The sequence below is a fragment of the Salmo salar genome, chromosome 06, assembly GCF_965601325.2.
Source record: "Salmo salar chromosome 06, fSalSal1, whole genome shotgun sequence".
Lineage (NCBI taxonomy): Eukaryota > Metazoa > Chordata > Actinopteri > Salmoniformes > Salmonidae > Salmo > Salmo salar.
In genome coordinates, this window is record NC_138296.1 from 27,297,614 (window position 1) to 27,323,876 (window position 26,263).

Here is a 26,263-nt window from a genome sequence, read left to right on the forward strand (position 1 = left end):
TGGATTGACGCAAATAATCATGATATAATTCTGCCAGGCTGGCATAGGCTACTTTGCAGTTAACATTTAATTGAGAAGGTTTTGGGGGAAGCCTTTCCTTCTCTACCACAAGAAGGTTATCATTAGCCTCATCGCTAACGGCTACACAAAGTGTAGACATGCGCGCGCTCCGCACGAATGCGCACAGAAATTGGGCAGTCCTGTGCCGTTCCTGAAAGTTGCATGGAAAAACGAATCGCTGATGCATTTTGTTCAAGTCTTATGATTCACTTGGGCAAATGAATGCATTTTCTAACAAGTTGAAGGGATTTAATTGATTTCCTCCTTAGGTCAATACATTTTAGAATATTGTTGAATTTCGGTTTAATGTCTGGATTCCGTGACTCCGTGTGGGCGAGCCGTATTTTCTAGGGCCCTAGTCTATGAAGTTGTCATAAGTGTCAACATAGGATATGCCCTCTCCCCCCCCCCCCCCCCCCCGCCCACAAGAGTCAAATATAGGGCGTGGAAATGTAAGCAAGGTTTGAGCTTTTTCAGAGTGTGTCACAAAGTGGACATTTCGCTGTCTCTTATGAGTGAGCGACACGTTGACTTTATATAGTGTACCAAGAATTGTCCCTTCGCTTACGGCCATACCAGCCTGAATACGCCCGATCTCGTCCGATCTCGGAAGCTAAGCAGGGTCGGGCCTGGTTAGTACTTGGATGGGAGACCGCCTGGGAATACCAGGTGCTGTAAGCTTTTTGCTCCGGTTGAGGGTTCTCTTGTGTCATGCATGGAGCAGAGCAACTGCCTTTTATTTATGGCCCTAATAATATTGTGTCTTTTTATTGGACTAAATGCAGTTTGTTAGTGCTTCCCTGCCCTGATCAAATCAAAGCAAATATTGGACGGTGCGTTTCCCTCAAAATGTAGGCAGTACATTCAGCATTTCTTTTTAGTCTAGGAGACTGTCAATGTGTGTAGTCCATTAGGGCCCAGTAAAATCTCTTCAATGTTTTGCCTGATTCCCCCAAAGTCCCCCTTTTCTCCGTTTACATTTCCCCGTTGACCGTTTGTCCCTGTTTCTGCAGGTTTTCAACCTCAAAAGTACACCTTTGTAATAGAAATATAACACGTTTGGATGTTCTATGTCCACGACATTGTTTAAAGCCTATCAGGAGACCACTTTTGAGGTCTGGGAAAAATGGAAGGCATTTCGATTTTGGGGTGTAGTTACCCTTTAAACCCGAGTGTGCGCCAGGGAGAGACCTTTGTTTGGTTAAGCGGTGTTGCTGTAGCGCTCATGTGATTGCGGAGTTTGCAAAACAAATGGCCACTGGATTGACGCAAATAATCATGATATAATTCTGCCAGGCTGGCATAGGCTACTTTGCAGTTAACATTTAATTGAGAAGGTTTTGGGGGAAGCCTTTCCTTCTCTACCACAAGAAGGTTATCATTAGCCTCATCGCTAACGGCTACACAAAGTGTAGACACGCGCGCGCTCCGCACGAATGCGCACAGAAATTGGGCAGTCCTGTGCCGTTCCTGAAAGTTGCATGGAAAAACGAATCGCTGATGCATTTTGTTCAAGTCTTATGATTCACTTGGGCAAATGAATGCATTTTCTAACAAGTTGAAGGGATTTAATTGATTTCCTCCTTAGGTCAATACATTTTAGAATATTGTTGAATTTCGGTTTAATGTCTGGATTCCGTGACTCCGTGTGGGCGAGCCGTATTTTCTAGGGCCCTAGTCTATGAAGTTGTCATAAGTGTCAACATAGGATATGCCCTCTCCCCCCCCCCCCCCCCCCCCGCCCACAAGAGTCAAATATAGGGCGTGGAAATGTAAGCAAGGTTTGAGCTTTTTCAGAGTGTGTCACAAAGTGGACATTTCGCTGTCTCTTATGAGTGAGCGACACGTTGACTTTATATAGTGTACCAAGAATTGTCCCTTCGCTTACGGCCATACCAGCCTGAATACGCCCGATCTCGTCCGATCTCGGAAGCTAAGCAGGGTCGGGCCTGGTTAGTACTTGGATGGGAGACCGCCTGGGAATACCAGGTGCTGTAAGCTTTTTGCTCCGGTTGAGGGTTCTCTTGTGTCATGCATGGAGCAGAGCAACTGCCTTTTATTTATGGCCCTAATAATATTGTGTCTTTTTATTGGACTAAATGCAGTTTGTTAGTGCTTCCCTGCCCTGATCAAATCAAAGCAAATATTGGACGGTGCGTTTCCCTCAAAATGTAGGCAGTACATTCAGCATTTCTTTTTAGTCTAGGAGACTGTCAATGTGTGTAGTCCATTAGGGCCCAGTAAAATCCCTTCAATGTTTTGCCTGATTCCCCCAAAGTCCCCCTTTTCTCCGTTTACATTTCCCCGTTGACCGTTTGTCCCTGTTTCTGCAGGTTTTCAACCTCAAAAGTACACCTTTGTAATAGAAATATAACACGTTTGGATGTTCTATGTCCACGACATTGTTTAAAGCCTATCAGGAGACCACTTTTGAGGTCTGGGAAAAATGGAAGGCATTTCGATTTTGGGGTGTAGTTACCCTTTAAACCCGAGTGTGCGCCAGGGAGAGACCTTTGTTTGGTTAAGCGGTGTTGCTGTAGCGCTCATGTGATTGCGGAGTTTGCAAAACAAATGGCCACTGGATTGACGCAAATAATCATGATATAATTCTGCCAGGCTGGCATAGGCTACTTTGCAGTTAACATTTAATTGAGAAGGTTTTGGGGGAAGCCTTTCCTTCTCTACCACAAGAAGGTTATCATTAGCCTCATCGCTAACGGCTACACAAAGTGTAGACACGCGCGCGCTCCGCACGAATGCGCACAGAAATTGGGCAGTCCTGTGCCGTTCCTGAAAGTTGCATGGAAAAACGAATCGCTGATGCATTTTGTTCAAGTCTTATGATTCACTTGGGCAAATGAATGCATTTTCTAACAAGTTGAAGGGATTTAATTGATTTCCTCCTTAGGTCAATACATTTTAGAATATTGTTGAATTTCGGTTTAATGTCTGGATTCCGTGACTCCGTGTGGGCGAGCCGTATTTTCTAGGGCCCTAGTCTATGAAGTTGTCATAAGTGTCAACATAGGATATGCCCTCTCTCCCCCCCCCCCCCCCCCCGCCCACAAGAGTCAAATATAGGGCGTGGAAATGTAAGCAAGGTTTGAGCTTTTTCAGAGTGTGTCACAAAGTGGACATTTCGCTGTCTCTTATGAGTGAGCGACACGTTGACTTTATATAGTGTACCAAGAATTGTCCCTTCGCTTACGGCCATACCAGCCTGAATACGCCCGATCTCGTCCGATCTCGGAAGCTAAGCAGGGTCGGGCCTGGTTAGTACTTGGATGGGAGACCGCCTGGGAATACCAGGTGCTGTAAGCTTTTTGCTCCGGTTGAGGGTTCTCTTGTGTCATGCATGGAGCAGAGCAACTGCCTTTTATTTATGGCCCTAATAATATTGTGTCTTTTTATTGGACTAAATGCAGTTTGTTAGTGCTTCCCTGCCCTGATCAAATCAAAGCAAATATTGGACGGTGCGTTTCCCTCAAAATGTAGGCAGTACATTCAGCATTTCTTTTTAGTCTAGGAGACTGTCAATGTGTGTAGTCCATTAGGGCCCAGTAAAATCCCTTCAATGTTTTGCCTGATTCCCCCAAAGTCCCCCTTTTCTCCGTTTACATTTCCCCGTTGACCGTTTGTCCCTGTTTCTGCAGGTTTTCAACCTCAAAAGTACACCTTTGTAATAGAAATATAACACGTTTGGATGTTCTATGTCCACGACATTGTTTAAAGCCTATCAGGAGACCACTTTTGAGGTCTGGGAAAAATGGAAGGCATTTCGATTTTGGGGTGTAGTTACCCTTTAAACCCGAGTGTGCGCCAGGGAGAGACCTTTGTTTGGTTAAGCGGTGTTGCTGTAGCGCTCATGTGATTGCGGAGTTTGCAAAACAAATGGCCACTGGATTGACGCAAATAATCATGATATAATTCTGCCAGGCTGGCATAGGCTACTTTGCAGTTAACATTTAATTGAGAAGGTTTTGGGGGAAGCCTTTCCTTCTCTACCACAAGAAGGTTATCATTAGCCTCATCGCTAACGGCTACACAAAGTGTAGACACGCGCGCGCTCCGCACGAATGCGCACAGAAATTGGGCAGTCCTGTGCCGTTCCTGAAAGTTGCATGGAAAAACGAATCGCTGATGCATTTTGTTCAAGTCTTATGATTCACTTGGGCAAATGAATGCATTTTCTAACAAGTTGAAGGGATTTAATTGATTTCCTCCTTAGGTCAATACATTTTAGAATATTGTTGAATTTCGGTTTAATGTCTGGATTCCGTGACTCCGTGTGGGCGAGCCGTATTTTCTAGGGCCCTAGTCTATGAAGTTGTCATAAGTGTCAACATAGGATATGCCCTCTCCCCCCCCCCCCCCCCCCCGCCCACAAGAGTCAAATATAGGGCGTGGAAATGTAAGCAAGGTTTGAGCTTTTTCAGAGTGTGTCACAAAGTGGACATTTCGCTGTCTCTTATGAGTGAGCGACACGTTGACTTTATATAGTGTACCAAGAATTGTCCCTTCGCTTACGGCCATACCAGCCTGAATACGCCCGATCTCGTCCGATCTCGGAAGCTAAGCAGGGTCGGGCCTGGTTAGTACTTGGATGGGAGACCGCCTGGGAATACCAGGTGCTGTAAGCTTTTTGCTCCGGTTGAGGGTTCTCTTGTGTCATGCATGGAGCAGAGCAACTGCCTTTTATTTATGGCCCTAATAATATTGTGTCTTTTTATTGGACTAAATGCAGTTTGTTAGTGCTTCCCTGCCCTGATCAAATCAAAGCAAATATTGGACGGTGCGTTTCCCTCAAAATGTAGGCAGTACATTCAGCATTTCTTTTTAGTCTAGGAGACTGTCAATGTGTGTAGTCCATTAGGGCCCAGTAAAATCCCTTCAATGTTTTGCCTGATTCCCCCAAAGTCCCCCTTTTCTCCGTTTACATTTCCCCGTTGACCGTTTGTCCCTGTTTCTGCAGGTTTTCAACCTCAAAAGTACACCTTTGTAATAGAAATATAACACGTTTGGATGTTCTATGTCCACGACATTGTTTAAAGCCTATCAGGAGACCACTTTTGAGGTCTGGGAAAAATGGAAGGCATTTCGATTTTGGGGTGTAGTTACCCTTTAAACCCGAGTGTGCGCCAGGGAGAGACCTTTGTTTGGTTAAGCGGTGTTGCTGTAGCGCTCATGTGATTGCGGAGTTTGCAAAACAAATGGCCACTGGATTGACGCAAATAATCATGATATAATTCTGCCAGGCTGGCATAGGCTACTTTGCAGTTAACATTTAATTGAGAAGGTTTTGGGGGAAGCCTTTCCTTCTCTACCACAAGAAGGTTATCATTAGCCTCATCGCTAACGGCTACACAAAGTGTAGACACGCGCGCGCTCCGCACGAATGCGCACAGAAATTGGGCAGTCCTGTGCCGTTCCTGAAAGTTGCATGGAAAAACGAATCGCTGATGCATTTTGTTCAAGTCTTATGATTCACTTGGGCAAATGAATGCATTTTCTAACAAGTTGAAGGGATTTAATTGATTTCCTCCTTAGGTCAATACATTTTAGAATATTGTTGAATTTCGGTTTAATGTCTGGATTCCGTGACTCCGTGTGGGCGAGCCGTATTTTCTAGGGCCCTAGTCTATGAAGTTGTCATAAGTGTCAACATAGGATATGCCCTCTCTCCCCCCCCCCCCCCCCCCGCCCACAAGAGTCAAATATAGGGCGTGGAAATGTAAGCAAGGTTTGAGCTTTTTCAGAGTGTGTCACAAAGTGGACATTTCGCTGTCTCTTATGAGTCAGCGACACGTTGACTTTATATAGTGTACCAAGAATTGTCCCTTCGCTTACGGCCATACCAGCCTGAATACGCCCGATCTCGTCCGATCTCGGAAGCTAAGCAGGGTCGGGCCTGGTTAGTACTTGGATGGGAGACCGCCTGGGAATACCAGGTGCTGTAAGCTTTTTGCTCCGGTTGAGGGTTCTCTTGTGTCATGCATGGAGCAGAGCAACTGCCTTTTATTTATGGCCCTAATAATATTGTGTCTTTTTATTGGACTAAATGCAGTTTGTTAGTGCTTCCCTGCCCTGATCAAATCAAAGCAAATATTGGACGGTGCGTTTCCCTCAAAATGTAGGCAGTACATTCAGCATTTCTTTTTAGTCTAGGAGACTGTCAATGTGTGTAGTCCATTAGGGCCCAGTAAAATCCCTTCAATGTTTTGCCTGATTCCCCCAAAGTCCCCCTTTTCTCCGTTTACATTTCCCCGTTGACCGTTTGTCCCTGTTTCTGCAGGTTTTCAACCTCAAAAGTACACCTTTGTAATAGAAATATAACACGTTTGGATGTTCTATGTCCACGACATTGTTTAAAGCCTATCAGGAGACCACTTTTGAGGTCTGGGAAAAATGGAAGGCATTTCGATTTTGGGGTGTAGTTACCCTTTAAACCCGAGTGTGCGCCAGGGAGAGACCTTTGTTTGGTTAAGCGGTGTTGCTGTAGCGCTCATGTGATTGCGGAGTTTGCAAAACAAATGGCCACTGGATTGACGCAAATAATCATGATATAATTCTGCCAGGCTGGCATAGGCTACTTTGCAGTTAACATTTAATTGAGAAGGTTTTGGGGGAAGCCTTTCCTTCTCTACCACAAGAAGGTTATCATTAGCCTCATCGCTAACGGCTACACAAAGTGTAGACACGCGCGCGCTCCGCACGAATGCGCACAGAAATTGGGCAGTCCTGTGCCGTTCCTGAAAGTTGCATGGAAAAACGAATCGCTGATGCATTTTGTTCAAGTCTTATGATTCACTTGGGCAAATGAATGCATTTTCTAACAAGTTGAAGGGATTTAATTGATTTCCTCCTTAGGTCAATACATTTTAGAATATTGTTGAATTTCGGTTTAATGTCTGGATTCCGTGACTCCGTGTGGGCGAGCCGTATTTTCTAGGGCCCTAGTCTATGAAGTTGTCATAAGTGTCAACATAGGATATGCCCTCTCCCCCCCCCCCCCCCCCCCCGCCCACAAGAGTCAAATATAGGGCGTGGAAATGTAAGCAAGGTTTGAGCTTTTTCAGAGTGTGTCACAAAGTGGACATTTCGCTGTCTCTTATGAGTGAGCGACACGTTGACTTTATATAGTGTACCAAGAACTGTCACTTCACTTACGGCCATACCAGCCTGAATACGCCCGATCTCGTCCGATCTCGGAAGCTAAGCAGGGTCGGGCCTGGTTAGTACTTGGATGGGAGACCGCCTGGGAATACCAGGTGCTGTAAGCTTTTTGCTCCGGTTGAGGGTTCTCTTGTGTCATGCATGGAGCAGAGCAACTGCCTTTTATTTATGGCCCTAATAATATTGTGTCTTTTTATTGGACTAAATGCAGTTTGTTAGTGCTTCCCTGCCCTGATCAAATCAAAGCAAATATTGGACGGTGCGTTTCCCTCAAAATGTAGGCAGTACATTCAGCATTTCTTTTTAGTCTAGGAGACTGTCAATGTGTGTAGTCCATTAGGGCCCAGTAAAATCCCTTCAATGTTTTGCCTGATTCCCCCAAAGTCCCCCTTTTCTCCGTTTACATTTCCCCGTTGACCGTTTGTCCCTGTTTCTGCAGGTTTTCAACCTCAAAAGTACACCTTTGTAATAGAAATATAACACGTTTGGATGTTCTATGTCCACGACATTGTTTAAAGCCTATCAGGAGACCACTTTTGAGGTCTGGGAAAAATGGAAGACATTTCGATTTTGGGGTGTAGTTACCCTTTAAACCCGAGTGTGCGCCAGGGAGAGACCTTTGTTTGGTTAAGCGGTGTTGCTGTAGCGCTCATGTGATTGCGGAGTTTGCAAAACAAATGGCCACTGGATTGACGCAAATAATCATGATATAATTCTGCCAGGCTGGCATAGGCTACTTTGCAGTTAACATTTAATTGAGAAGGTTTTGGGGGAAGCCTTTCCTTCTCTACCACAAGAAGGTTATCATTAGCCTCATCGCTAACGGCTACACAAAGTGTAGACACGCGCGCGCTCCGCACGAATGCGCACAGAAATTGGGCAGTCCTGTGCCGTTCCTGAAAGTTGCATGGAAAAACGAATCGCTGATGCATTTTGTTCAAGTCTTATGATTCACTTGGGCAAATGAATGCATTTTCTAACAAGTTGAAGGGATTTAATTGATTTCCTCCTTAGGTCAATACATTTTAGAATATTGTTGAATTTCGGTTTAATGTCTGGATTCCGTGACTCCGTGTGGGCGAGCCGTATTTTCTAGGGCCCTAGTCTATGAAGTTGTCATAAGTGTCAACATAGGATATGCCCTCTCCCCCCCCCCCCCCCCCCCCGCCCACAAGAGTCAAATATAGGGCGTGGAAATGTAAGCAAGGTTTGAGCTTTTTCAGAGTGTGTCACAAAGTGGACATTTCGCTGTCTCTTATGAGTGAGCGACACGTTGACTTTATATAGTGTACCAAGAACTGTCACTTCACTTACGGCCATACCAGCCTGAATACGCCCGATCTCGTCCGATCTCGGAAGCTAAGCAGGGTCGGGCCTGGTTAGTACTTGGATGGGAGACCGCCTGGGAATACCAGGTGCTGTAAGCTTTTTGCTCCGGTTGAGGGTTCTCTTGTGTCATGCATGGAGCAGAGCAACTGCCTTTTATTTATGGCCCTAATAATATTGTGTCTTTTTATTGGACTAAATGCAGTTTGTTAGTGCTTCCCTGCCCTGATCAAATCAAAGCAAATATTGGACGGTGCGTTTCCCTCAAAATGTAGGCAGTACATTCAGCATTTCTTTTTAGTCTAGGAGACTGTCAATGTGTGTAGTCCATTAGGGCCCAGTAAAATCCCTTCAATGTTTTGCCTGATTCCCCCAAAGTCCCCCTTTTCTCCGTTTACATTTCCCCGTTGACCGTTTGTCCCTGTTTCTGCAGGTTTTCAACCTCAAAAGTACACCTTTGTAATAGAAATATAACACGTTTGGATGTTCTATGTCCACGACATTGTTTAAAGCCTATCAGGAGACCACTTTTGAGGTCTGGGAAAAATGGAAGACATTTCGATTTTGGGGTGTAGTTACCCTTTAAACCCGAGTGTGCGCCAGGGAGAGACCTTTGTTTGGTTAAGCGGTGTTGCTGTAGCGCTCATGTGATTGCGGAGTTTGCAAAACAAATGGCCACTGGATTGACGCAAATAATCATGATATAATTCTGCCAGGCTGGCATAGGCTACTTTGCAGTTAACATTTAATTGAGAAGGTTTTGGGGGAAGCCTTTCCTTCTCTACCACAAGAAGGTTATCATTAGCCTCATCGCTAACGGCTACACAAAGTGTAGACACGCGCGCGCTCCGCACGAATGCGCACAGAAATTGGGCAGTCCTGTGCCGTTCCTGAAAGTTGCATGGAAAAACGAATCGCTGATGCATTTTGTTCAAGTCTTATGATTCACTTGGGCAAATGAATGCATTTTCTAACAAGTTGAAGGGATTTAATTGATTTCCTCCTTAGGTCAATACATTTTAGAATATTGTTGAATTTCGGTTTAATGTCTGGATTCCGTGACTCCGTGTGGGCGAGCCGTATTTTCTAGGGCCCTAGTCTATGAAGTTGTCATAAGTGTCAACATAGGATATGCCCTCTCCCCCCCCCCCCCCCCCCCCGCCCACAAGAGTCAAATATAGGGCGTGGAAATGTAAGCAAGGTTTGAGCTTTTTCAGAGTGTGTCACAAAGTGGACATTTCGCTGTCTCTTATGAGTGAGCGACACGTTGACTTTATATAGTGTACCAAGAACTGTCACTTCACTTACGGCCATACCAGCCTGAATACGCCCGATCTCGTCCGATCTCGGAAGCTAAGCAGGGTCGGGCCTGGTTAGTACTTGGATGGGAGACCGCCTGGGAATACCAGGTGCTGTAAGCTTTTTGCTCCGGTTGAGGGTTCTCTTGTGTCATGCATGGAGCAGAGCAACTGCCTTTTATTTATGGCCCTAATAATATTGTGTCTTTTTATTGGACTAAATGCAGTTTGTTAGTGCTTCCCTGCCCTGATCAAATCAAAGCAAATATTGGACGGTGCGTTTCCCTCAAAATGTAGGCAGTACATTCAGCATTTCTTTTTAGTCTAGGAGACTGTCAATGTGTGTAGTCCATTAGGGCCCAGTAAAATCCCTTCAATGTTTTGCCTGATTCCCCCAAAGTCCCCCTTTTCTCCGTTTACATTTCCCCGTTGACCGTTTGTCCCTGTTTCTGCAGGTTTTCAACCTCAAAAGTACACCTTTGTAATAGAAATATAACACGTTTGGATGTTCTATGTCCACGACATTGTTTAAAGCCTATCAGGAGACCACTTTTGAGGTCTGGGAAAAATGGAAGACATTTCGATTTTGGGGTGTAGTTACCCTTTAAACCCGAGTGTGCGCCAGGGAGAGACCTTTGTTTGGTTAAGCGGTGTTGCTGTAGCGCTCATGTGATTGCGGAGTTTGCAAAACAAATGGCCACTGGATTGACGCAAATAATCATGATATAATTCTGCCAGGCTGGCATAGGCTACTTTGCAGTTAACATTTAATTGAGAAGGTTTTGGGGGAAGCCTTTCCTTCTCTACCACAAGAAGGTTATCATTAGCCTCATCGCTAACGGCTACACAAAGTGTAGACACGCGCGCGCTCCGCACGAATGCGCACAGAAATTGGGCAGTCCTGTGCCGTTCCTGAAAGTTGCATGGAAAAACGAATCGCTGATGCATTTTGTTCAAGTCTTATGATTCACTTGGGCAAATGAATGCATTTTCTAACAAGTTGAAGGGATTTAATTGATTTCCTCCTTAGGTCAATACATTTTAGAATATTGTTGAATTTCGGTTTAATGTCTGGATTCCGTGACTCCGTGTGGGCGAGCCGTATTTTCTAGGGCCCTAGTCTATGAAGTTGTCATAAGTGTCAACATAGGATATGCCCTCTCTCCCCCCCCCCCCCCCCGCCCACAAGAGTCAAATATAGGGCGTGGAAATGTAAGCAAGGTTTGAGCTTTTTCAGAGTGTGTCACAAAGTGGACATTTCGCTGTCTCTTATGAGTGAGCGACACGTTGACTTTATATAGTGTACCAAGAATCGTCCCTTCGCTTACGGCCATACCAGCCTGAATACGCCCGATCTCGTCCGATCTCGGAAGCTAAGCAGGGTCGGGCCTGGTTAGTACTTGGATGGGAGACCGCCTGGGAATACCAGGTGCTGTAAGCTTTTTGCTCCGGTTGAGGGTTCTCTTGTGTCATGCATGGAGCAGAGCAACTGCCTTTTATTTATGGCCCTAATAATATTGTGTCTTTTTATTGGACTAAATGCAGTTTGTTAGTGCTTCCCTGCCCTGATCAAATCAAAGCAAATATTGGACGGTGCGTTTCCCTCAAAATGTAGGCAGTACATTCAGCATTTCTTTTTAGTCTAGGAGACTGTCAATGTGTGTAGTCCATTAGGGCCCAGTAAAATCCCTTCAATGTTTTGCCTGATTCCCCCAAAGTCCCCCTTTTCTCCGTTTACATTTCCCCGTTGACCGTTTGTCCCTGTTTCTGCAGGTTTTCAACCTCAAAAGTACACCTTTGTAATAGAAATATAACACGTTTGGATGTTCTATGTCCACGACATTGTTTAAAGCCTATCAGGAGACCACTTTTGAGGTCTGGGAAAAATGGAAGACATTTCGATTTTGGGGTGTAGTTACCCTTTAAACCCGAGTGTGCGCCAGGGAGAGACCTTTGTTTGGTTAAGCGGTGTTGCTGTAGCGCTCATGTGATTGCGGAGTTTGCAAAACAAATGGCCACTGGATTGACGCAAATAATCATGATATAATTCTGCCAGGCTGGCATAGGCTACTTTGCAGTTAACATTTAATTGAGAAGGTTTTGGGGGAAGCCTTTCCTTCTCTACCACAAGAAGGTTATCATTAGCCTCCTCGCTAACGGCTACACAAAGTGTAGACACGCGCGCGCTCCGCACGAATGCGCACAGAAATTGGGCAGTCCTGTGCCGTTCCTGAAAGTTGCATGGAAAAACGAATCGCTGATGCATTTTGTTCAAGTCTTATGATTCACTTGGGCAAATGAATGCATTTTCTAACAAGTTGAAGGGATTTAATTGATTTCCTCCTTAGGTCAATACATTTTAGAATATTGTTGAATTTCGGTTTAATGTCTGGATTCCGTGACTCCGTGTGGGCGAGCCGTATTTTCTAGGGCCCTAGTCTATGAAGTTGTCATAAGTGTCAACATAGGATATGCCCTCTCTCCCCCCCCCCCCCCCCGCCCACAAGAGTCAAATATAGGGCGTGGAAATGTAAGCAAGGTTTGAGCTTTTTCAGAGTGTGTCACAAAGTGGACATTTCGCTGTCTCTTATGAGTGAGCGACACGTTGACTTTATATAGTGTACCAAGAACTGTCACTTCACTTACGGCCATACCAGCCTGAATACGCCCGATCTCGTCCGATCTCGGAAGCTAAGCAGGGTCGGGCCTGGTTAGTACTTGGATGGGAGACCGCCTGGGAATACCAGGTGCTGTAAGCTTTTTGCTCCGGTTGAGGGTTCTCTTGTGTCATGCATGGAGCAGAGCAACTGCCTTTTATTTATGGCCCTAATAATATTGTGTCTTTTTATTGGACTAAATGCAGTTTGTTAGTGCTTCCCTGCCCTGATCAAATCAAAGCAAATATTGGACGGTGCGTTTCCCTCAAAATGTAGGCAGTACATTCAGCATTTCTTTTTAGTCTAGGAGACTGTCAATGTGTGTAGTCCATTAGGGCCCAGTAAAATCCCTTCAATGTTTTGCCTGATTCCCCCAAAGTCCCCCTTTTCTCCGTTTACATTTCCCCGTTGACCGTTTGTCCCTGTTTCTGCAGGTTTTCAACCTCAAAAGTACACCTTTGTAATAGAAATATAACACGTTTGGATGTTCTATGTCCACGACATTGTTTAAAGCCTATCAGGAGACCACTTTTGAGGTCTGGGAAAAATGGAAGACATTTCGATTTTGGGGTGTAGTTACCCTTTAAACCCGAGTGTGCGCCAGGGAGAGACCTTTGTTTGGTTAAGCGGTGTTGCTGTAGCGCTCATGTGATTGCGGAGTTTGCAAAACAAATGGCCACTGGATTGACGCAAATAATCATGATATAATTCTGCCAGGCTGGCATAGGCTACTTTGCAGTTAACATTTAATTGAGAAGGTTTTGGGGGAAGCCTTTCCTTCTCTACCACAAGAAGGTTATCATTAGCCTCATCGCTAACGGCTACACAAAGTGTAGACATGCGCGCGCTCCGCACGAATGCGCACAGAAATTGGGCAGTCCTGTGCCGTTCCTGAAAGTTGCATGGAAAAACGAATCGCTGATGCATTTTGTTCAAGTCTTATGATTCACTTGGGCAAATGAATGCATTTTCTAACAAGTTGAAGGGATTTAATTGATTTCCTCCTTAGGTCAATACATTTTAGAATATTGTTGAATTTCGGTTTAATGTCTGGATTCCGTGACTCCGTGTGGGCGAGCCGTATTTTCTAGGGCCCTAGTCTATGAAGTTGTCATAAGTGTCAACATAGGATATGCCCTCTCCCCCCCCCCCCCCCCCCCCCGCCCACAAGAGTCAAATATAGGGCGTGGAAATGTAAGCAAGGTTTGAGCTTTTTCAGAGTGTGTCACAAAGTGGACATTTCGCTGTCTCTTATGAGTGAGCGACACGTTGACTTTATATAGTGTACCAAGAACTGTCACTTCACTTACGGCCATACCAGCCTGAATACGCCCGATCTCGTCCGATCTCGGAAGCTAAGCAGGGTCGGGCCTGGTTAGTACTTGGATGGGAGACCGCCTGGGAATACCAGGTGCTGTAAGCTTTTTGCTCCGGTTGAGGGTTCTCTTGTGTCATGCATGGAGCAGAGCAACTGCCTTTTATTTATGGCCCTAATAATATTGTGTCTTTTTATTGGACTAAATGCAGTTTGTTAGTGCTTCCCTGCCCTGATCAAATCAAAGCAAATATTGGACGGTGCGTTTCCCTCAAAATGTAGGCAGTACATTCAGCATTTCTTTTTAGTCTAGGAGACTGTCAATGTGTGTAGTCCATTAGGGCCCAGTAAAATCCCTTCAATGTTTTGCCTGATTCCCCCAAAGTCCCCCTTTTCTCCGTTTACATTTCCCCGTTGACCGTTTGTCCCTGTTTCTGCAGGTTTTCAACCTCAAAAGTACACCTTTGTAATAGAAATATAACACGTTTGGATGTTCTATGTCCACGACATTGTTTAAAGCCTATCAGGAGACCACTTTTGAGGTCTGGGAAAAATGGAAGACATTTCGATTTTGGGGTGTAGTTACCCTTTAAACCCGAGTGTGCGCCAGGGAGAGACCTTTGTTTGGTTAAGCGGTGTTGCTGTAGCGCTCATGTGATTGCGGAGTTTGCAAAACAAATGGCCACTGGATTGACGCAAATAATCATGATATAATTCTGCCAGGCTGGCATAGGCTACTTTGCAGTTAACATTTAATTGAGAAGGTTTTGGGGGAAGCCTTTCCTTCTCTACCACAAGAAGGTTATCATTAGCCTCATCGCTAACGGCTACACAAAGTGTAGACACGCGCGCGCTCCGCACGAATGCGCACAGAAATTGGGCAGTCCTGTGCCGTTCCTGAAAGTTGCATGGAAAAACGAATCGCTGATGCATTTTGTTCAAGTCTTATGATTCACTTGGGCAAATGAATGCATTTTCTAACAAGTTGAAGGGATTTAATTGATTTCCTCCTTAGGTCAATACATTTTAGAATATTGTTGAATTTCGGTTTAATGTCTGGATTCCGTGACTCCGTGTGGGCGAGCCGTATTTTCTAGGGCCCTAGTCTATGAAGTTGTCATAAGTGTCAACATAGGATATGCCCTCTCTCCCCCCCCCCCCCCCCCGCCCACAAGAGTCAAATATAGGGCGTGGAAATGTAAGCAAGGTTTGAGCTTTTTCAGAGTGTGTCACAAAGTGGACATTTCGCTGTCTCTTATGAGTGAGCGACACGTTGACTTTATATAGTGTACCAAGAACTGTCCCTTCGCTTACGGCCATACCAGCCTGAATACGCCCGATCTCGTCCGATCTCGGAAGCTAAGCAGGGTCGGGCCTGGTTAGTACTTGGATGGGAGACCGCCTGGGAATACCAGGTGCTGTAAGCTTTTTGCTCCGGTTGAGGGTTCTCTTGTGTCATGCATGGAGCAGAGCAACTGCCTTTTATTTATGGCCCTAATAATATTGTGTCTTTTTATTGGACTAAATGCAGTTTGTTAGTGCTTCCCTGCCCTGATCAAATCAAAGCAAATATTGGACGGTGCGTTTCCCTCAAAATGTAGGCAGTACATTCAGCATTTCTTTTTAGTCTAGGAGACTGTCAATGTGTGTAGTCCATTAGGGCCCAGTAAAATCCCTTCAATGTTTTGCCTGATTCCCCCAAAGTCCCCCTTTTCTCCGTTTACATTTCCCCGTTGACCGTTTGTCCCTGTTTCTGCAGGTTTTCAACCTCAAAAGTACACCTTTGTAATAGAAATATAACACGTTTGGATGTTCTATGTCCACGACATTGTTTAAAGCCTATCAGGAGACCACTTTTGAGGTCTGGGAAAAATGGAAGACATTTCGATTTTGGGGTGTAGTTACCCTTTAAACCCGAGTGTGCGCCAGGGAGAGACCTTTGTTTGGTTAAGCGGTGTTGCTGTAGCGCTCATGTGATTGCGGAGTTTGCAAAACAAATGGCCACTGGATTGACGCAAATAATCATGATATAATTCTGCCAGGCTGGCATAGGCTACTTTGCAGTTAACATTTAATTGAGAAGGTTTTGGGGGAAGCCTTTCCTTCTCTACCACAAGAAGGTTATCATTAGCCTCATCGCTAACGGCTACACAAAGTGTAGACACGCGCGCGCTCCGCACGAATGCGCACAGAAATTGGGCAGTCCTGTGCCGTTCCTGAAAGTTGCATGGAAAAACGAATCGCTGATGCATTTTGTTCAAGTCTTATGATTCACTTGGGCAAATGAATGCATTTTCTAACAAGTTGAAGGGATTTAATTGATTTCCTCCTTAGGTCAATACATTTTAGAATATTGTTGAATTTCGGTTTAATGTCTGGATTCCGTGACTCCGTGTGGGCGAGCCGTATTTTCTAGGGCCCTAGTCTATGAAGTTGTCATAAGTGTCAACATAGGATATGCCCTCTCCCCCCCCCCCCCCCCCCCCCCGCCCACAAGAGTCAAATATAGGGCGTGGAAATGTAAGCAAGGTTTGAGCTTTTTCAGAGTGTGTCACAAAGTGGACATTTCGCTGTCTCTTATGAGTGAGCGACACGTTGACTTTATATAGTGTACCAAGAACTGTCACTTCGCTTACGGCCATACCAGCCTGAATACGCCCGATCTCGTCCGATCTCGGAAGCTAAGCAGGGTCGGGCCTGGTTAGTACTTGGATGGGAGACCGCCTGGGAATACCAGGTGCTGTAAGCTTTTTGCTCCGGTTGAGGGTTCTCTTGTGTCATGCATGGAGCAGAGCAACTGCCTTTTATTTATGGCCCTAATAATATTGTGTCTTTTTATTGGACTAAATGCAGTTTGTTAGTGCTTCCCTGCCCTGATCAAATCAAAGCAAATATTGGACGGTGCGTTTCCCTCAAAATGTAGGCAGTACATTCAGCATTTCTTTTTAGTCTAGGAGACTGTCAATGTGTGTAGTCCATTAGGGCCCAGTAAAATCCCTTCAATGTTTTGCCTGATTCCCCCAAAGTCCCCCTTTTCTCCGTTTACATTTCCCCGTTGACCGTTTGTCCCTGTTTCTGCAGGTTTTCAACCTCAAAAGTACACCTTTGTAATAGAAATATAACACGTTTGGATGTTCTATGTCCACGACATTGTTTAAAGCCTATCAGGAGACCACTTTTGAGGTCTGGGAAAAATGGAAGACATTTCGATTTTGGGGTGTAGTTACCCTTTAAACCCGAGTGTGCGCCAGGGAGAGACCTTTGTTTGGTTAAGCGGTGTTGCTGTAGCGCTCATGTGATTGCGGAGTTTGCAAAACAAATGGCCACTGGATTGACGCAAATAATCATGATATAATTCTGCCAGGCTGGCATAGGCTACTTTGCAGTTAACATTTAATTGAGAAGGTTTTGGGGGAAGCCTTTCCTTCTCTACCACAAGAAGGTTATCATTAGCCTCATCGCTAACGGCTACACAAAGTGTAGACACGCGCGCGCTCCGCACGAATGCGCACAGAAATTGGGCAGTCCTGTGCCGTTCCTGAAAGTTGCATGGAAAAACGAATCGCTGATGCATTTTGTTCAAGTCTTATGATTCACTTGGGCAAATGAATGCATTTTCTAACAAGTTGAAGGGATTTAATTGATTTCCTCCTTAGGTCAATACATTTTAGAATATTGTTGAATTTCGGTTTAATGTCTGGATTCCGTGACTCCGTGTGGGCGAGCCGTATTTTCTAGGGCCCTAGTCTATGAAGTTGTCATAAGTGTCAACATAGGATATGCCCTCTCTCCCCCCCCCCCCCCCCGCCCACAAGAGTCAAATATAGGGCGTGGAAATGTAAGCAAGGTTTGAGCTTTTTCAGAGTGTGTCACAAAGTGGACATTTCGCTGTCTCTTATGAGTGAGCGACACGTTGACTTTATATAGTGTACCAAGAATCGTCCCTTCGCTTACGGCCATACCAGCCTGAATACGCCCGATCTCGTCCGATCTCGGAAGCTAAGCAGGGTCGGGCCTGGTTAGTACTTGGATGGGAGACCGCCTGGGAATACCAGGTGCTGTAAGCTTTTTGCTCCGGTTGAGGGTTCTCTTGTGTCATGCATGGAGCAGAGCAACTGCCTTTTATTTATGGCCCTAATAATATTGTGTCTTTTTATTGGACTAAATGCAGTTTGTTAGTGCTTCCCTGCCCTGATCAAATCAAAGCAAATATTGGACGGTGCGTTTCCCTCAAAATGTAGGCAGTACATTCAGCATTTCTTTTTAGTCTAGGAGACTGTCAATGTGTGTAGTCCATTAGGGCCCAGTAAAATCCCTTCAATGTTTTGCCTGATTCCCCCAAAGTCCCCCTTTTCTCCGTTTACATTTCCCCGTTGACCGTTTGTCCCTGTTTCTGCAGGTTTTCAACCTCAAAAGTACACCTTTGTAATAGAAATATAACACGTTTGGATGTTCTATGTCCACGACATTGTTTAAAGCCTATCAGGAGACCACTTTTGAGGTCTGGGAAAAATGGAAGACATTTCGATTTTGGGGTGTAGTTACCCTTTAAACCCGAGTGTGCGCCAGGGAGAGACCTTTGTTTGGTTAAGCGGTGTTGCTGTAGCGCTCATGTGATTGCGGAGTTTGCAAAACAAATGGCCACTGGATTGACGCAAATAATCATGATATAATTCTGCCAGGCTGGCATAGGCTACTTTGCAGTTAACATTTAATTGAGAAGGTTTTGGGGGAAGCCTTTCCTTCTCTACCACAAGAAGGTTATCATTAGCCTCCTCGCTAACGGCTACACAAAGTGTAGACACGCGCGCGCTCCGCACGAATGCGCACAGAAATTGGGCAGTCCTGTGCCGTTCCTGAAAGTTGCATGGAAAAACGAATCGCTGATGCATTTTGTTCAAGTCTTATGATTCACTTGGGCAAATGAATGCATTTTCTAACAAGTTGAAGGGATTTAATTGATTTCCTCCTTAGGTCAATACATTTTAGAATATTGTTGAATTTCGGTTTAATGTCTGGATTCCGTGACTCCGTGTGGGCGAGCCGTATTTTCTAGGGCCCTAGTCTATGAAGTTGTCATAAGTGTCAACATAGGATATGCCCTCTCTCCCCCCCCCCCCCCCCCCGCCCACAAGAGTCAAATATAGGGCGTGGAAATGTAAGCAAGGTTTGAGCTTTTTCAGAGTGTGTCACAAAGTGGACATTTCGCTGTCTCTTATGAGTGAGCGACACGTTGACTTTATATAGTGTACCAAGAATCGTCCCTTCGCTTACGGCCATACCAGCCTGAATACGCCCGATCTCGTCCGATCTCGGAAGCTAAGCAGGGTCGGGCCTGGTTAGTACTTGGATGGGAGACCGCCTGGGAATACCAGGTGCTGTAAGCTTTTTGCTCCGGTTGAGGGTTCTCTTGTGTCATGCATGGAGCAGAGCAACTGCCTTTTATTTATGGCCCTAATAATATTGTGTCTTTTTATTGGACTAAATGCAGTTTGTTAGTGCTTCCCTGCCCTGATCAAATCAAAGCAAATATTGGACGGTGCGTTTCCCTCAAAATGTAGGCAGTACATTCAGCATTTCTTTTTAGTCTAGGAGACTGTCAATGTGTGTAGTCCATTAGGGCCCAGTAAAATCCCTTCAATGTTTTGCCTGATTCCCCCAAAGTCCCCCTTTTCTCCGTTTACATTTCCCCGTTGACCGTTTGTCCCTGTTTCTGCAGGTTTTCAACCTCAAAAGTACACCTTTGTAATAGAAATATAACACGTTTGGATGTTCTATGTCCACGACATTGTTTAAAGCCTATCAGGAGACCACTTTTGAGGTCTGGGAAAAATGGAAGACATTTCGATTTTGGGGTGTAGTTACCCTTTAAACCCGAGTGTGCGCCAGGGAGAGACCTTTGTTTGGTTAAGCGGTGTTGCTGTAGCGCTCATGTGATTGCGGAGTTTGCAAAACAAATGGCCACTGGATTGACGCAAATAATCATGATATAATTCTGCCAGGCTGGCATAGGCTACTTTGCAGTTAACATTTAATTGAGAAGGTTTTGGGGGAAGCCTTTCCTTCTCTACCACAAGAAGGTTATCATTAGCCTCCTCGCTAACGGCTACACAAAGTGTAGACACGCGCGCGCTCCGCACGAATGCGCACAGAAATTGGGCAGTCCTGTGCCGTTCCTGAAAGTTGCATGGAAAAACGAATCGCTGATGCATTTTGTTCAAGTCTTATGATTCACTTGGGCAAATGAATGCATTTTCTAACAAGTTGAAGGGATTTAATTGATTTCCTCCTTAGGTCAATACATTTTAGAATATTGTTGAATTTCGGTTTAATGTCTGGATTCCGTGACTCCGTGTGGGCGAGCCGTATTTTCTAGGGCCCTAGTCTATGAAGTTGTCATAAGTGTCAACATAGGATATGCCCTCTCTCCCCCCCCCCCCCCCCCCGCCCACAAGAGTCAAATATAGGGCGTGGAAATGTAAGCAAGGTTTGAGCTTTTTCAGAGTGTGTCACAAAGTGGACATTTCGCTGTCTCTTATGAGTGAGCGACACGTTGACTTTATATAGTGTACCAAGAATCGTCCCTTCGCTTACGGCCATACCAGCCTGAATACGCCCGATCTCGTCCGATCTCGGAAGCTAAGCAGGGTCGGGCCTGGTTAGTACTTGGATGGGAGACCGCCTGGGAATACCAGGTGCTGTAAGCTTTTTGCTCCGGTTGAGGGTTCTCTTGTGTCATGCATGGAGCAGAGCAACTGCCTTTTATTTATGGCCCTAATAATATTGTGTCTTTTTATTGGACTAAATGCAGTTTGTTAGTGCTTCCCTGCCCTGATCAAATCAAAGCAAATATTGGACGGTGCGTTTCCCTCAAAATGTAGGCAGTACATTCAGCATTTCTTTTTAGTCTAGGAGACTGTCAATGTGTGTAGTCCATTAGGGCCCAGTAAAATCCCTTCAATGTTTTGCCTGATTCCCCCAAAGTCCCCCTTTTCTCCGTTTACATTTCCCCGTTGACCGTTTGTCCCTGTTTCTGCAGGTTTTCAACCTCAAAAGTACACCTTTGTAATAGAAATATAACACGTTTGGATGTTCTATGTCCACGACATTGTTTAAAGCCTATCAGGAGACCACTTTTGAGGTCTGGGAAAAATGGAAGACATTTCGATTTTGGGGTGTAGTTACCCTTTAAACCCGAGTGTGCGCCAGGGAGAGACCTTTGTTTGGTTAAGCGGTGTTGCTGTAGCGCTCATGTGATTGCGGAGTTTGCAAAACAAATGGCCACTGGATTGACGCAAATAATCATGATATAATTCTGCCAGGCTGGCATAGGCTACTTTGCAGTTAACATTTAATTGAGAAGGTTTTGGGGGAAGCCTTTCCTTCTCTACCACAAGAAGGTTATCATTAGCCTCCTCGCTAACGGCTACACAAAGTGTAGACACGCGCGCGCTCCGCACGAATGCGCACAGAAATTGGGCAGTCCTGTGCCGTTCCTGAAAGTTGCATGGAAAAACGAATCGCTGATGCATTTTGTTCAAGTCTTATGATTCACTTGGGCAAATGAATGCATTTTCTAACAAGTTGAAGGGATTTAATTGATTTCCTCCTTAGGTCAATACATTTTAGAATATTGTTGAATTTCGGTTTAATGTCTGGATTCCGTGACTCCGTGTGGGCGAGCCGTATTTTCTAGGGCCCTAGTCTATGAAGTTGTCATAAGTGTCAACATAGGATATGCCCTCTCTCCCCCCCCCCCCCCCCCCGCCCACAAGAGTCAAATATAGGGCGTGGAAATGTAAGCAAGGTTTGAGCTTTTTCAGAGTGTGTCACAAAGTGGACATTTCGCTGTCTCTTATGAGTGAGCGACACGTTGACTTTATATAGTGTACCAAGAACTGTCACTTCACTTACGGCCATACCAGCCTGAATACGCCCGATCTCGTCCGATCTCGGAAGCTAAGCAGGGTCGGGCCTGGTTAGTACTTGGATGGGAGACCGCCTGGGAATACCAGGTGCTGTAAGCTTTTTGCTCCGGTTGAGGGTTCTCTTGTGTCATGCATGGAGCAGAGCAACTGCCTTTTATTTATGGCCCTAATAATATTGTGTCTTTTTATTGGACTAAATGCAGTTTGTTAGTGCTTCCCTGCCCTGATCAAATCAAAGCAAATATTGGACGGTGCGTTTCCCTCAAAATGTAGGCAGTACATTCAGCATTTCTTTTTAGTCTAGGAGACTGTCAATGTGTGTAGTCCATTAGGGCCCAGTAAAATCCCTTCAATGTTTTGCCTGATTCCCCCAAAGTCCCCCTTTTCTCCGTTTACATTTCCCCGTTGACCGTTTGTCCCTGTTTCTGCAGGTTTTCAACCTCAAAAGTACACCTTTGTAATAGAAATATAACACGTTTGGATGTTCTATGTCCACGACATTGTTTAAAGCCTATCAGGAGACCACTTTTGAGGTCTGGGAAAAATGGAAGACATTTCGATTTTGGGGTGTAGTTACCCTTTAAACCCGAGTGTGCGCCAGGGAGAGACCTTTGTTTGGTTAAGCGGTGTTGCTGTAGCGCTCATGTGATTGCGGAGTTTGCAAAACAAATGGCCACTGGATTGACGCAAATAATCATGATATAATTCTGCCAGGCTGGCATAGGCTACTTTGCAGTTAACATTTAATTGAGAAGGTTTTGGGGGAAGCCTTTCCTTCTCTACCACAAGAAGGTTATCATTAGCCTCCTCGCTAACGGCTACACAAAGTGTAGACACGCGCGCGCTCCGCACGAATGCGCACAGAAATTGGGCAGTCCTGTGCCGTTCCTGAAAGTTGCATGGAAAAACGAATCGCTGATGCATTTTGTTCAAGTCTTATGATTCACTTGGGCAAATGAATGCATTTTCTAACAAGTTGAAGGGATTTAATTGATTTCCTCCTTAGGTCAATACATTTTAGAATATTGTTGAATTTCGGTTTAATGTCTGGATTCCGTGACTCCGTGTGGGCGAGCCGTATTTTCTAGGGCCCTAGTCTATGAAGTTGTCATAAGTGTCAACATAGGATATGCCCTCTCCCCCCCCCCCCCCCCCCCCCCGCCCACAAGAGTCAAATATAGGGCGTGGAAATGTAAGCAAGGTTTGAGCTTTTTCAGAGTGTGTCACAAAGTGGACATTTCGCTGTCTCTTATGAGTGAGCGACACGTTGACTTTATATAGTGTACCAAGAATCGTCCCTTCGCTTACGGCCATACCAGCCTGAATACGCCCGATCTCGTCCGATCTCGGAAGCTAAGCAGGGTCGGGCCTGGTTAGTACTTGGATGGGAGACCGCCTGGGAATACCAGGTGCTGTAAGCTTTTTGCTCCGGTTGAGGGTTCTCTTGTGTCATGCATGGAGCAGAGCAACTGCCTTTTATTTATGGCCCTAATAATATTGTGTCTTTTTATTGGACTAAATGCAGTTTGTTAGTGCTTCCCTGCCCTGATCAAATCAAAGCAAATATTGGACGGTGCGTTTCCCTCAAAATGTAGGCAGTACATTCAGCATTTCTTTTTAGTCTAGGAGACTGTCAATGTGTGTAGTCCATTAGGGCCCAGTAAAATCCCTTCAATGTTTTGCCTGATTCCCCCAAAGTCCCCCTTTTCTCCGTTTACATTTCCCCGTTGACCGTTTGTCCCTGTTTCTGCAGGTTTTCAACCTCAAAAGTACACCTTTGTAATAGAAATATAACACGTTTGGATGTTCTATGTCCACGACATTGTTTAAAGCCTATCAGGAGACCACTTTTGAGGTCTGGGAAAAATGGAAGACATTTCGATTTTGGGGTGTAGTTACCCTTTAAACCCGAGTGTGCGCCAGGGAGAGACCTTTGTTTGGTTAAGCGGTGTTGCTGTAGCGCTCATGTGATTGCGGAGTTTGCAAAACAAATGGCCACTGGATTGACGCAAATAATCATGATATAATTCTGCCAGGCTGGCATAGGCTACTTTGCAGTTAACATTTAATTGAGAAGGTTTTGGGGGAAGCCTTTCCTTCTCTACCACAAGAAGGTTATCATTAGCCTCCTCGCTAACGGCTACACAAAGTGTAGACACGCGCGCGCTCCGCACGAATGCGCACAGAAATTGGGCAGTCCTGTGCCGTTCCTGAAAGTTGCATGGAAAAACGAATCGCTGATGCATTTTGTTCAAGTCTTATGATTCACTTGGGCAAATGAATGCATTTTCTAACAAGTTGAAGGGATTTAATTGATTTCCTCCTTAGGTCAATACATTTTAGAATATTGTTGAATTTCGGTTTAATGTCTGGATTCCGTGACTCCGTGTGGGCGAGCCGTATTTTCTAGGGCCCTAGTCTATGAAGTTGTCATAAGTGTCAACATAGGATATGCCCTCTCTCCCCCCCCCCCCCCCCCCCGCCCACAAGAGTCAAATATAGGGCGTGGAAATGTAAGCAAGGTTTGAGCTTTTTCAGAGTGTGTCACAAAGTGGACATTTCGCTGTCTCTTATGAGTGAGCGACACGTTGACTTTATATAGTGTACCAAGAACTGTCACTTCACTTACGGCCATACCAGCCTGAATACGCCCGATCTCGTCCGATCTCGGAAGCTAAGCAGGGTCGGGCCTGGTTAGTACTTGGATGGGAGACCGCCTGGGAATACCAGGTGCTGTAAGCTTTTTGCTCCGGTTGAGGGTTCTCTTGTGTCATGCATGGAGCAGAGCAACTGCCTTTTATTTATGGCCCTAATAATATTGTGTCTTTTTATTGGACTAAATGCAGTTTGTTAGTGCTTCCCTGCCCTGATCAAATCAAAGCAAATATTGGACGGTGCGTTTCCCTCAAAATGTAGGCAGTACATTCAGCATTTCTTTTTAGTCTAGGAGACTGTCAATGTGTGTAGTCCATTAGGGCCCAGTAAAATCCCTTCAATGTTTTGCCTGATTCCCCCAAAGTCCCCCTTTTCTCCGTTTACATTTCCCCGTTGACCGTTTGTCCCTGTTTCTGCAGGTTTTCAACCTCAAAAGTACACCTTTGTAATAGAAATATAACACGTTTGGATGTTCTATGTCCACGACATTGTTTAAAGCCTATCAGGAGACCACTTTTGAGGTCTGGGAAAAATGGAAGACATTTCGATTTTGGGGTGTAGTTACCCTTTAAACCCGAGTGTGCGCCAGGGAGAGACCTTTGTTTGGTTAAGCGGTGTTGCTGTAGCGCTCATGTGATTGCGGAGTTTGCAAAACAAATGGCCACTGGATTGACGCAAATAATCATGATATAATTCTGCCAGGCTGGCATAGGCTACTTTGCAGTTAACATTTAATTGAGAAGGTTTTGGGGGAAGCCTTTCCTTCTCTACCACAAGAAGGTTATCATTAGCCTCATCGCTAACGGCTACACAAAGTGTAGACACGCGCGCGCTCCGCACGAATGCGCACAGAAATTGGGCAGTCCTGTGCCGTTCCTGAAAGTTGCATGGAAAAACGAATCGCTGATGCATTTTGTTCAAGTCTTATGATTCACTTGGGCAAATGAATGCATTTTCTAACAAGTTGAAGGGATTTAATTGATTTCCTCCTTAGGTCAATACATTTTAGAATATTGTTGAATTTCGGTTTAATGTCTGGATTCCGTGACTCCGTGTGGGCGAGCCGTATTTTCTAGGGCCCTAGTCTATGAAGTTGTCATAAGTGTCAACATAGGATATGCCCTCTCTCCCCCCCCCCCCCCCCCGCCCACAAGAGTCAAATATAGGGCGTGGAAATGTAAGCAAGGTTTGAGCTTTTTCAGAGTGTGTCACAAAGTGGACATTTCGCTGTCTCTTATGAGTGAGCGACACGTTGACTTTATATAGTGTACCAAGAATCGTCCCTTAGCTTACGGCCATACCAGCCTGAATACGCCCGATCTCGTCCGATCTCGGAAGCTAAGCAGGGTCGGGCCTGGTTAGTACTTGGATGGGAGACCGCCTGGGAATACCAGGTGCTGTAAGCTTTTTGCTCCGGTTGAGGGTTCTCTTGTGTCATGCATGGAGCAGAGCAACTGCCTTTTATTTATGGCCCTAATAATATTGTGTCTTTTTATTGGACTAAATGCAGTTTGTTAGTGCTTCCCTGCCCTGATCAAATCAAAGCAAATATTGGACGGTGCGTTTCCCTCAAAATGTAGGCAGTACATTCAGCATTTCTTTTTAGTCTAGGAGACTGTCAATGTGTGTAGTCCATTAGGGCCCAGTAAAATCCCTTCAATGTTTTGCCTGATTCCCCCAAAGTCCCCCTTTTCTCCGTTTACATTTCCCCGTTGACCGTTTGTCCCTGTTTCTGCAGGTTTTCAACCTCAAAAGTACACCTTTGTAATAGAAATATAACACGTTTGGATGTTCTATGTCCACGACATTGTTTAAAGCCTATCAGGAGACCACTTTTGAGGTCTGGGAAAA

At 45.2% G+C, this 26,263-nt stretch overlaps 20 non-coding genes across 20 annotated transcripts; all 20 read left to right on the forward strand.

Moving 5' to 3' along the window:
• Positions 1 to 622: 622 nt before the first annotated feature.
• Positions 623 to 741, forward strand: LOC145879914 (5S ribosomal RNA). The gene has a single exon (XR_014392800.1). It is a non-coding gene; the product is annotated as a 5S ribosomal RNA (ribosomal RNA).
• A 1,201-nt stretch (positions 742 to 1,942) lies between these two features.
• Positions 1,943 to 2,061, forward strand: LOC123743650 (5S ribosomal RNA). The gene has a single exon (XR_006770506.1). It is a non-coding gene; the product is annotated as a 5S ribosomal RNA (ribosomal RNA).
• Positions 2,062 to 3,262: 1,201 nt separating this feature from the next.
• LOC145879915 (5S ribosomal RNA) lies at positions 3,263 to 3,381 on the forward strand. The gene has a single exon (XR_014392801.1). It is a non-coding gene; the product is annotated as a 5S ribosomal RNA (ribosomal RNA).
• A 1,200-nt stretch (positions 3,382 to 4,581) lies between these two features.
• Positions 4,582 to 4,700, forward strand: LOC123743649 (5S ribosomal RNA). The gene has a single exon (XR_006770505.1). It is a non-coding gene; the product is annotated as a 5S ribosomal RNA (ribosomal RNA).
• Positions 4,701 to 5,901: 1,201 nt separating this feature from the next.
• LOC145879917 (5S ribosomal RNA) lies at positions 5,902 to 6,020 on the forward strand. Its single transcript, XR_014392803.1, has one exon. It is a non-coding gene; the product is annotated as a 5S ribosomal RNA (ribosomal RNA).
• Positions 6,021 to 7,221: 1,201 nt separating this feature from the next.
• LOC145879898 (5S ribosomal RNA) lies at positions 7,222 to 7,340 on the forward strand. Its single transcript, XR_014392785.1, has one exon. It is a non-coding gene; the product is annotated as a 5S ribosomal RNA (ribosomal RNA).
• Positions 7,341 to 8,541: 1,201 nt separating this feature from the next.
• LOC123743652 (5S ribosomal RNA) lies at positions 8,542 to 8,660 on the forward strand. The gene has a single exon (XR_006770508.2). It is a non-coding gene; the product is annotated as a 5S ribosomal RNA (ribosomal RNA).
• A 1,201-nt stretch (positions 8,661 to 9,861) lies between these two features.
• Positions 9,862 to 9,980, forward strand: LOC123743653 (5S ribosomal RNA). The gene has a single exon (XR_006770509.2). It is a non-coding gene; the product is annotated as a 5S ribosomal RNA (ribosomal RNA).
• A 1,199-nt stretch (positions 9,981 to 11,179) lies between these two features.
• On the forward strand, positions 11,180 to 11,298 carry LOC145879918 (5S ribosomal RNA). Its single transcript, XR_014392804.1, has one exon. It is a non-coding gene; the product is annotated as a 5S ribosomal RNA (ribosomal RNA).
• A 1,199-nt stretch (positions 11,299 to 12,497) lies between these two features.
• Positions 12,498 to 12,616, forward strand: LOC123743665 (5S ribosomal RNA). The gene has a single exon (XR_006770521.2). It is a non-coding gene; the product is annotated as a 5S ribosomal RNA (ribosomal RNA).
• Positions 12,617 to 13,818: 1,202 nt separating this feature from the next.
• Positions 13,819 to 13,937, forward strand: LOC123743654 (5S ribosomal RNA). The gene has a single exon (XR_006770510.2). It is a non-coding gene; the product is annotated as a 5S ribosomal RNA (ribosomal RNA).
• Positions 13,938 to 15,137: 1,200 nt separating this feature from the next.
• Positions 15,138 to 15,256, forward strand: LOC123743576 (5S ribosomal RNA). The gene has a single exon (XR_006770432.2). It is a non-coding gene; the product is annotated as a 5S ribosomal RNA (ribosomal RNA).
• A 1,203-nt stretch (positions 15,257 to 16,459) lies between these two features.
• Positions 16,460 to 16,578, forward strand: LOC123743655 (5S ribosomal RNA). The gene has a single exon (XR_006770511.1). It is a non-coding gene; the product is annotated as a 5S ribosomal RNA (ribosomal RNA).
• Positions 16,579 to 17,777: 1,199 nt separating this feature from the next.
• On the forward strand, positions 17,778 to 17,896 carry LOC123743577 (5S ribosomal RNA). The gene has a single exon (XR_006770433.2). It is a non-coding gene; the product is annotated as a 5S ribosomal RNA (ribosomal RNA).
• A 1,201-nt stretch (positions 17,897 to 19,097) lies between these two features.
• LOC123743656 (5S ribosomal RNA) lies at positions 19,098 to 19,216 on the forward strand. Its single transcript, XR_006770512.1, has one exon. It is a non-coding gene; the product is annotated as a 5S ribosomal RNA (ribosomal RNA).
• Positions 19,217 to 20,417: 1,201 nt separating this feature from the next.
• Positions 20,418 to 20,536, forward strand: LOC123743657 (5S ribosomal RNA). Its single transcript, XR_006770513.1, has one exon. It is a non-coding gene; the product is annotated as a 5S ribosomal RNA (ribosomal RNA).
• A 1,201-nt stretch (positions 20,537 to 21,737) lies between these two features.
• On the forward strand, positions 21,738 to 21,856 carry LOC123743658 (5S ribosomal RNA). The gene has a single exon (XR_006770514.2). It is a non-coding gene; the product is annotated as a 5S ribosomal RNA (ribosomal RNA).
• Positions 21,857 to 23,059: 1,203 nt separating this feature from the next.
• Positions 23,060 to 23,178, forward strand: LOC123743659 (5S ribosomal RNA). Its single transcript, XR_006770515.1, has one exon. It is a non-coding gene; the product is annotated as a 5S ribosomal RNA (ribosomal RNA).
• A 1,202-nt stretch (positions 23,179 to 24,380) lies between these two features.
• LOC123743578 (5S ribosomal RNA) lies at positions 24,381 to 24,499 on the forward strand. Its single transcript, XR_006770434.1, has one exon. It is a non-coding gene; the product is annotated as a 5S ribosomal RNA (ribosomal RNA).
• A 1,200-nt stretch (positions 24,500 to 25,699) lies between these two features.
• On the forward strand, positions 25,700 to 25,818 carry LOC123743660 (5S ribosomal RNA). The gene has a single exon (XR_006770516.1). It is a non-coding gene; the product is annotated as a 5S ribosomal RNA (ribosomal RNA).
• The last annotated feature ends 445 nt before the right edge of the window (positions 25,819 to 26,263 follow it).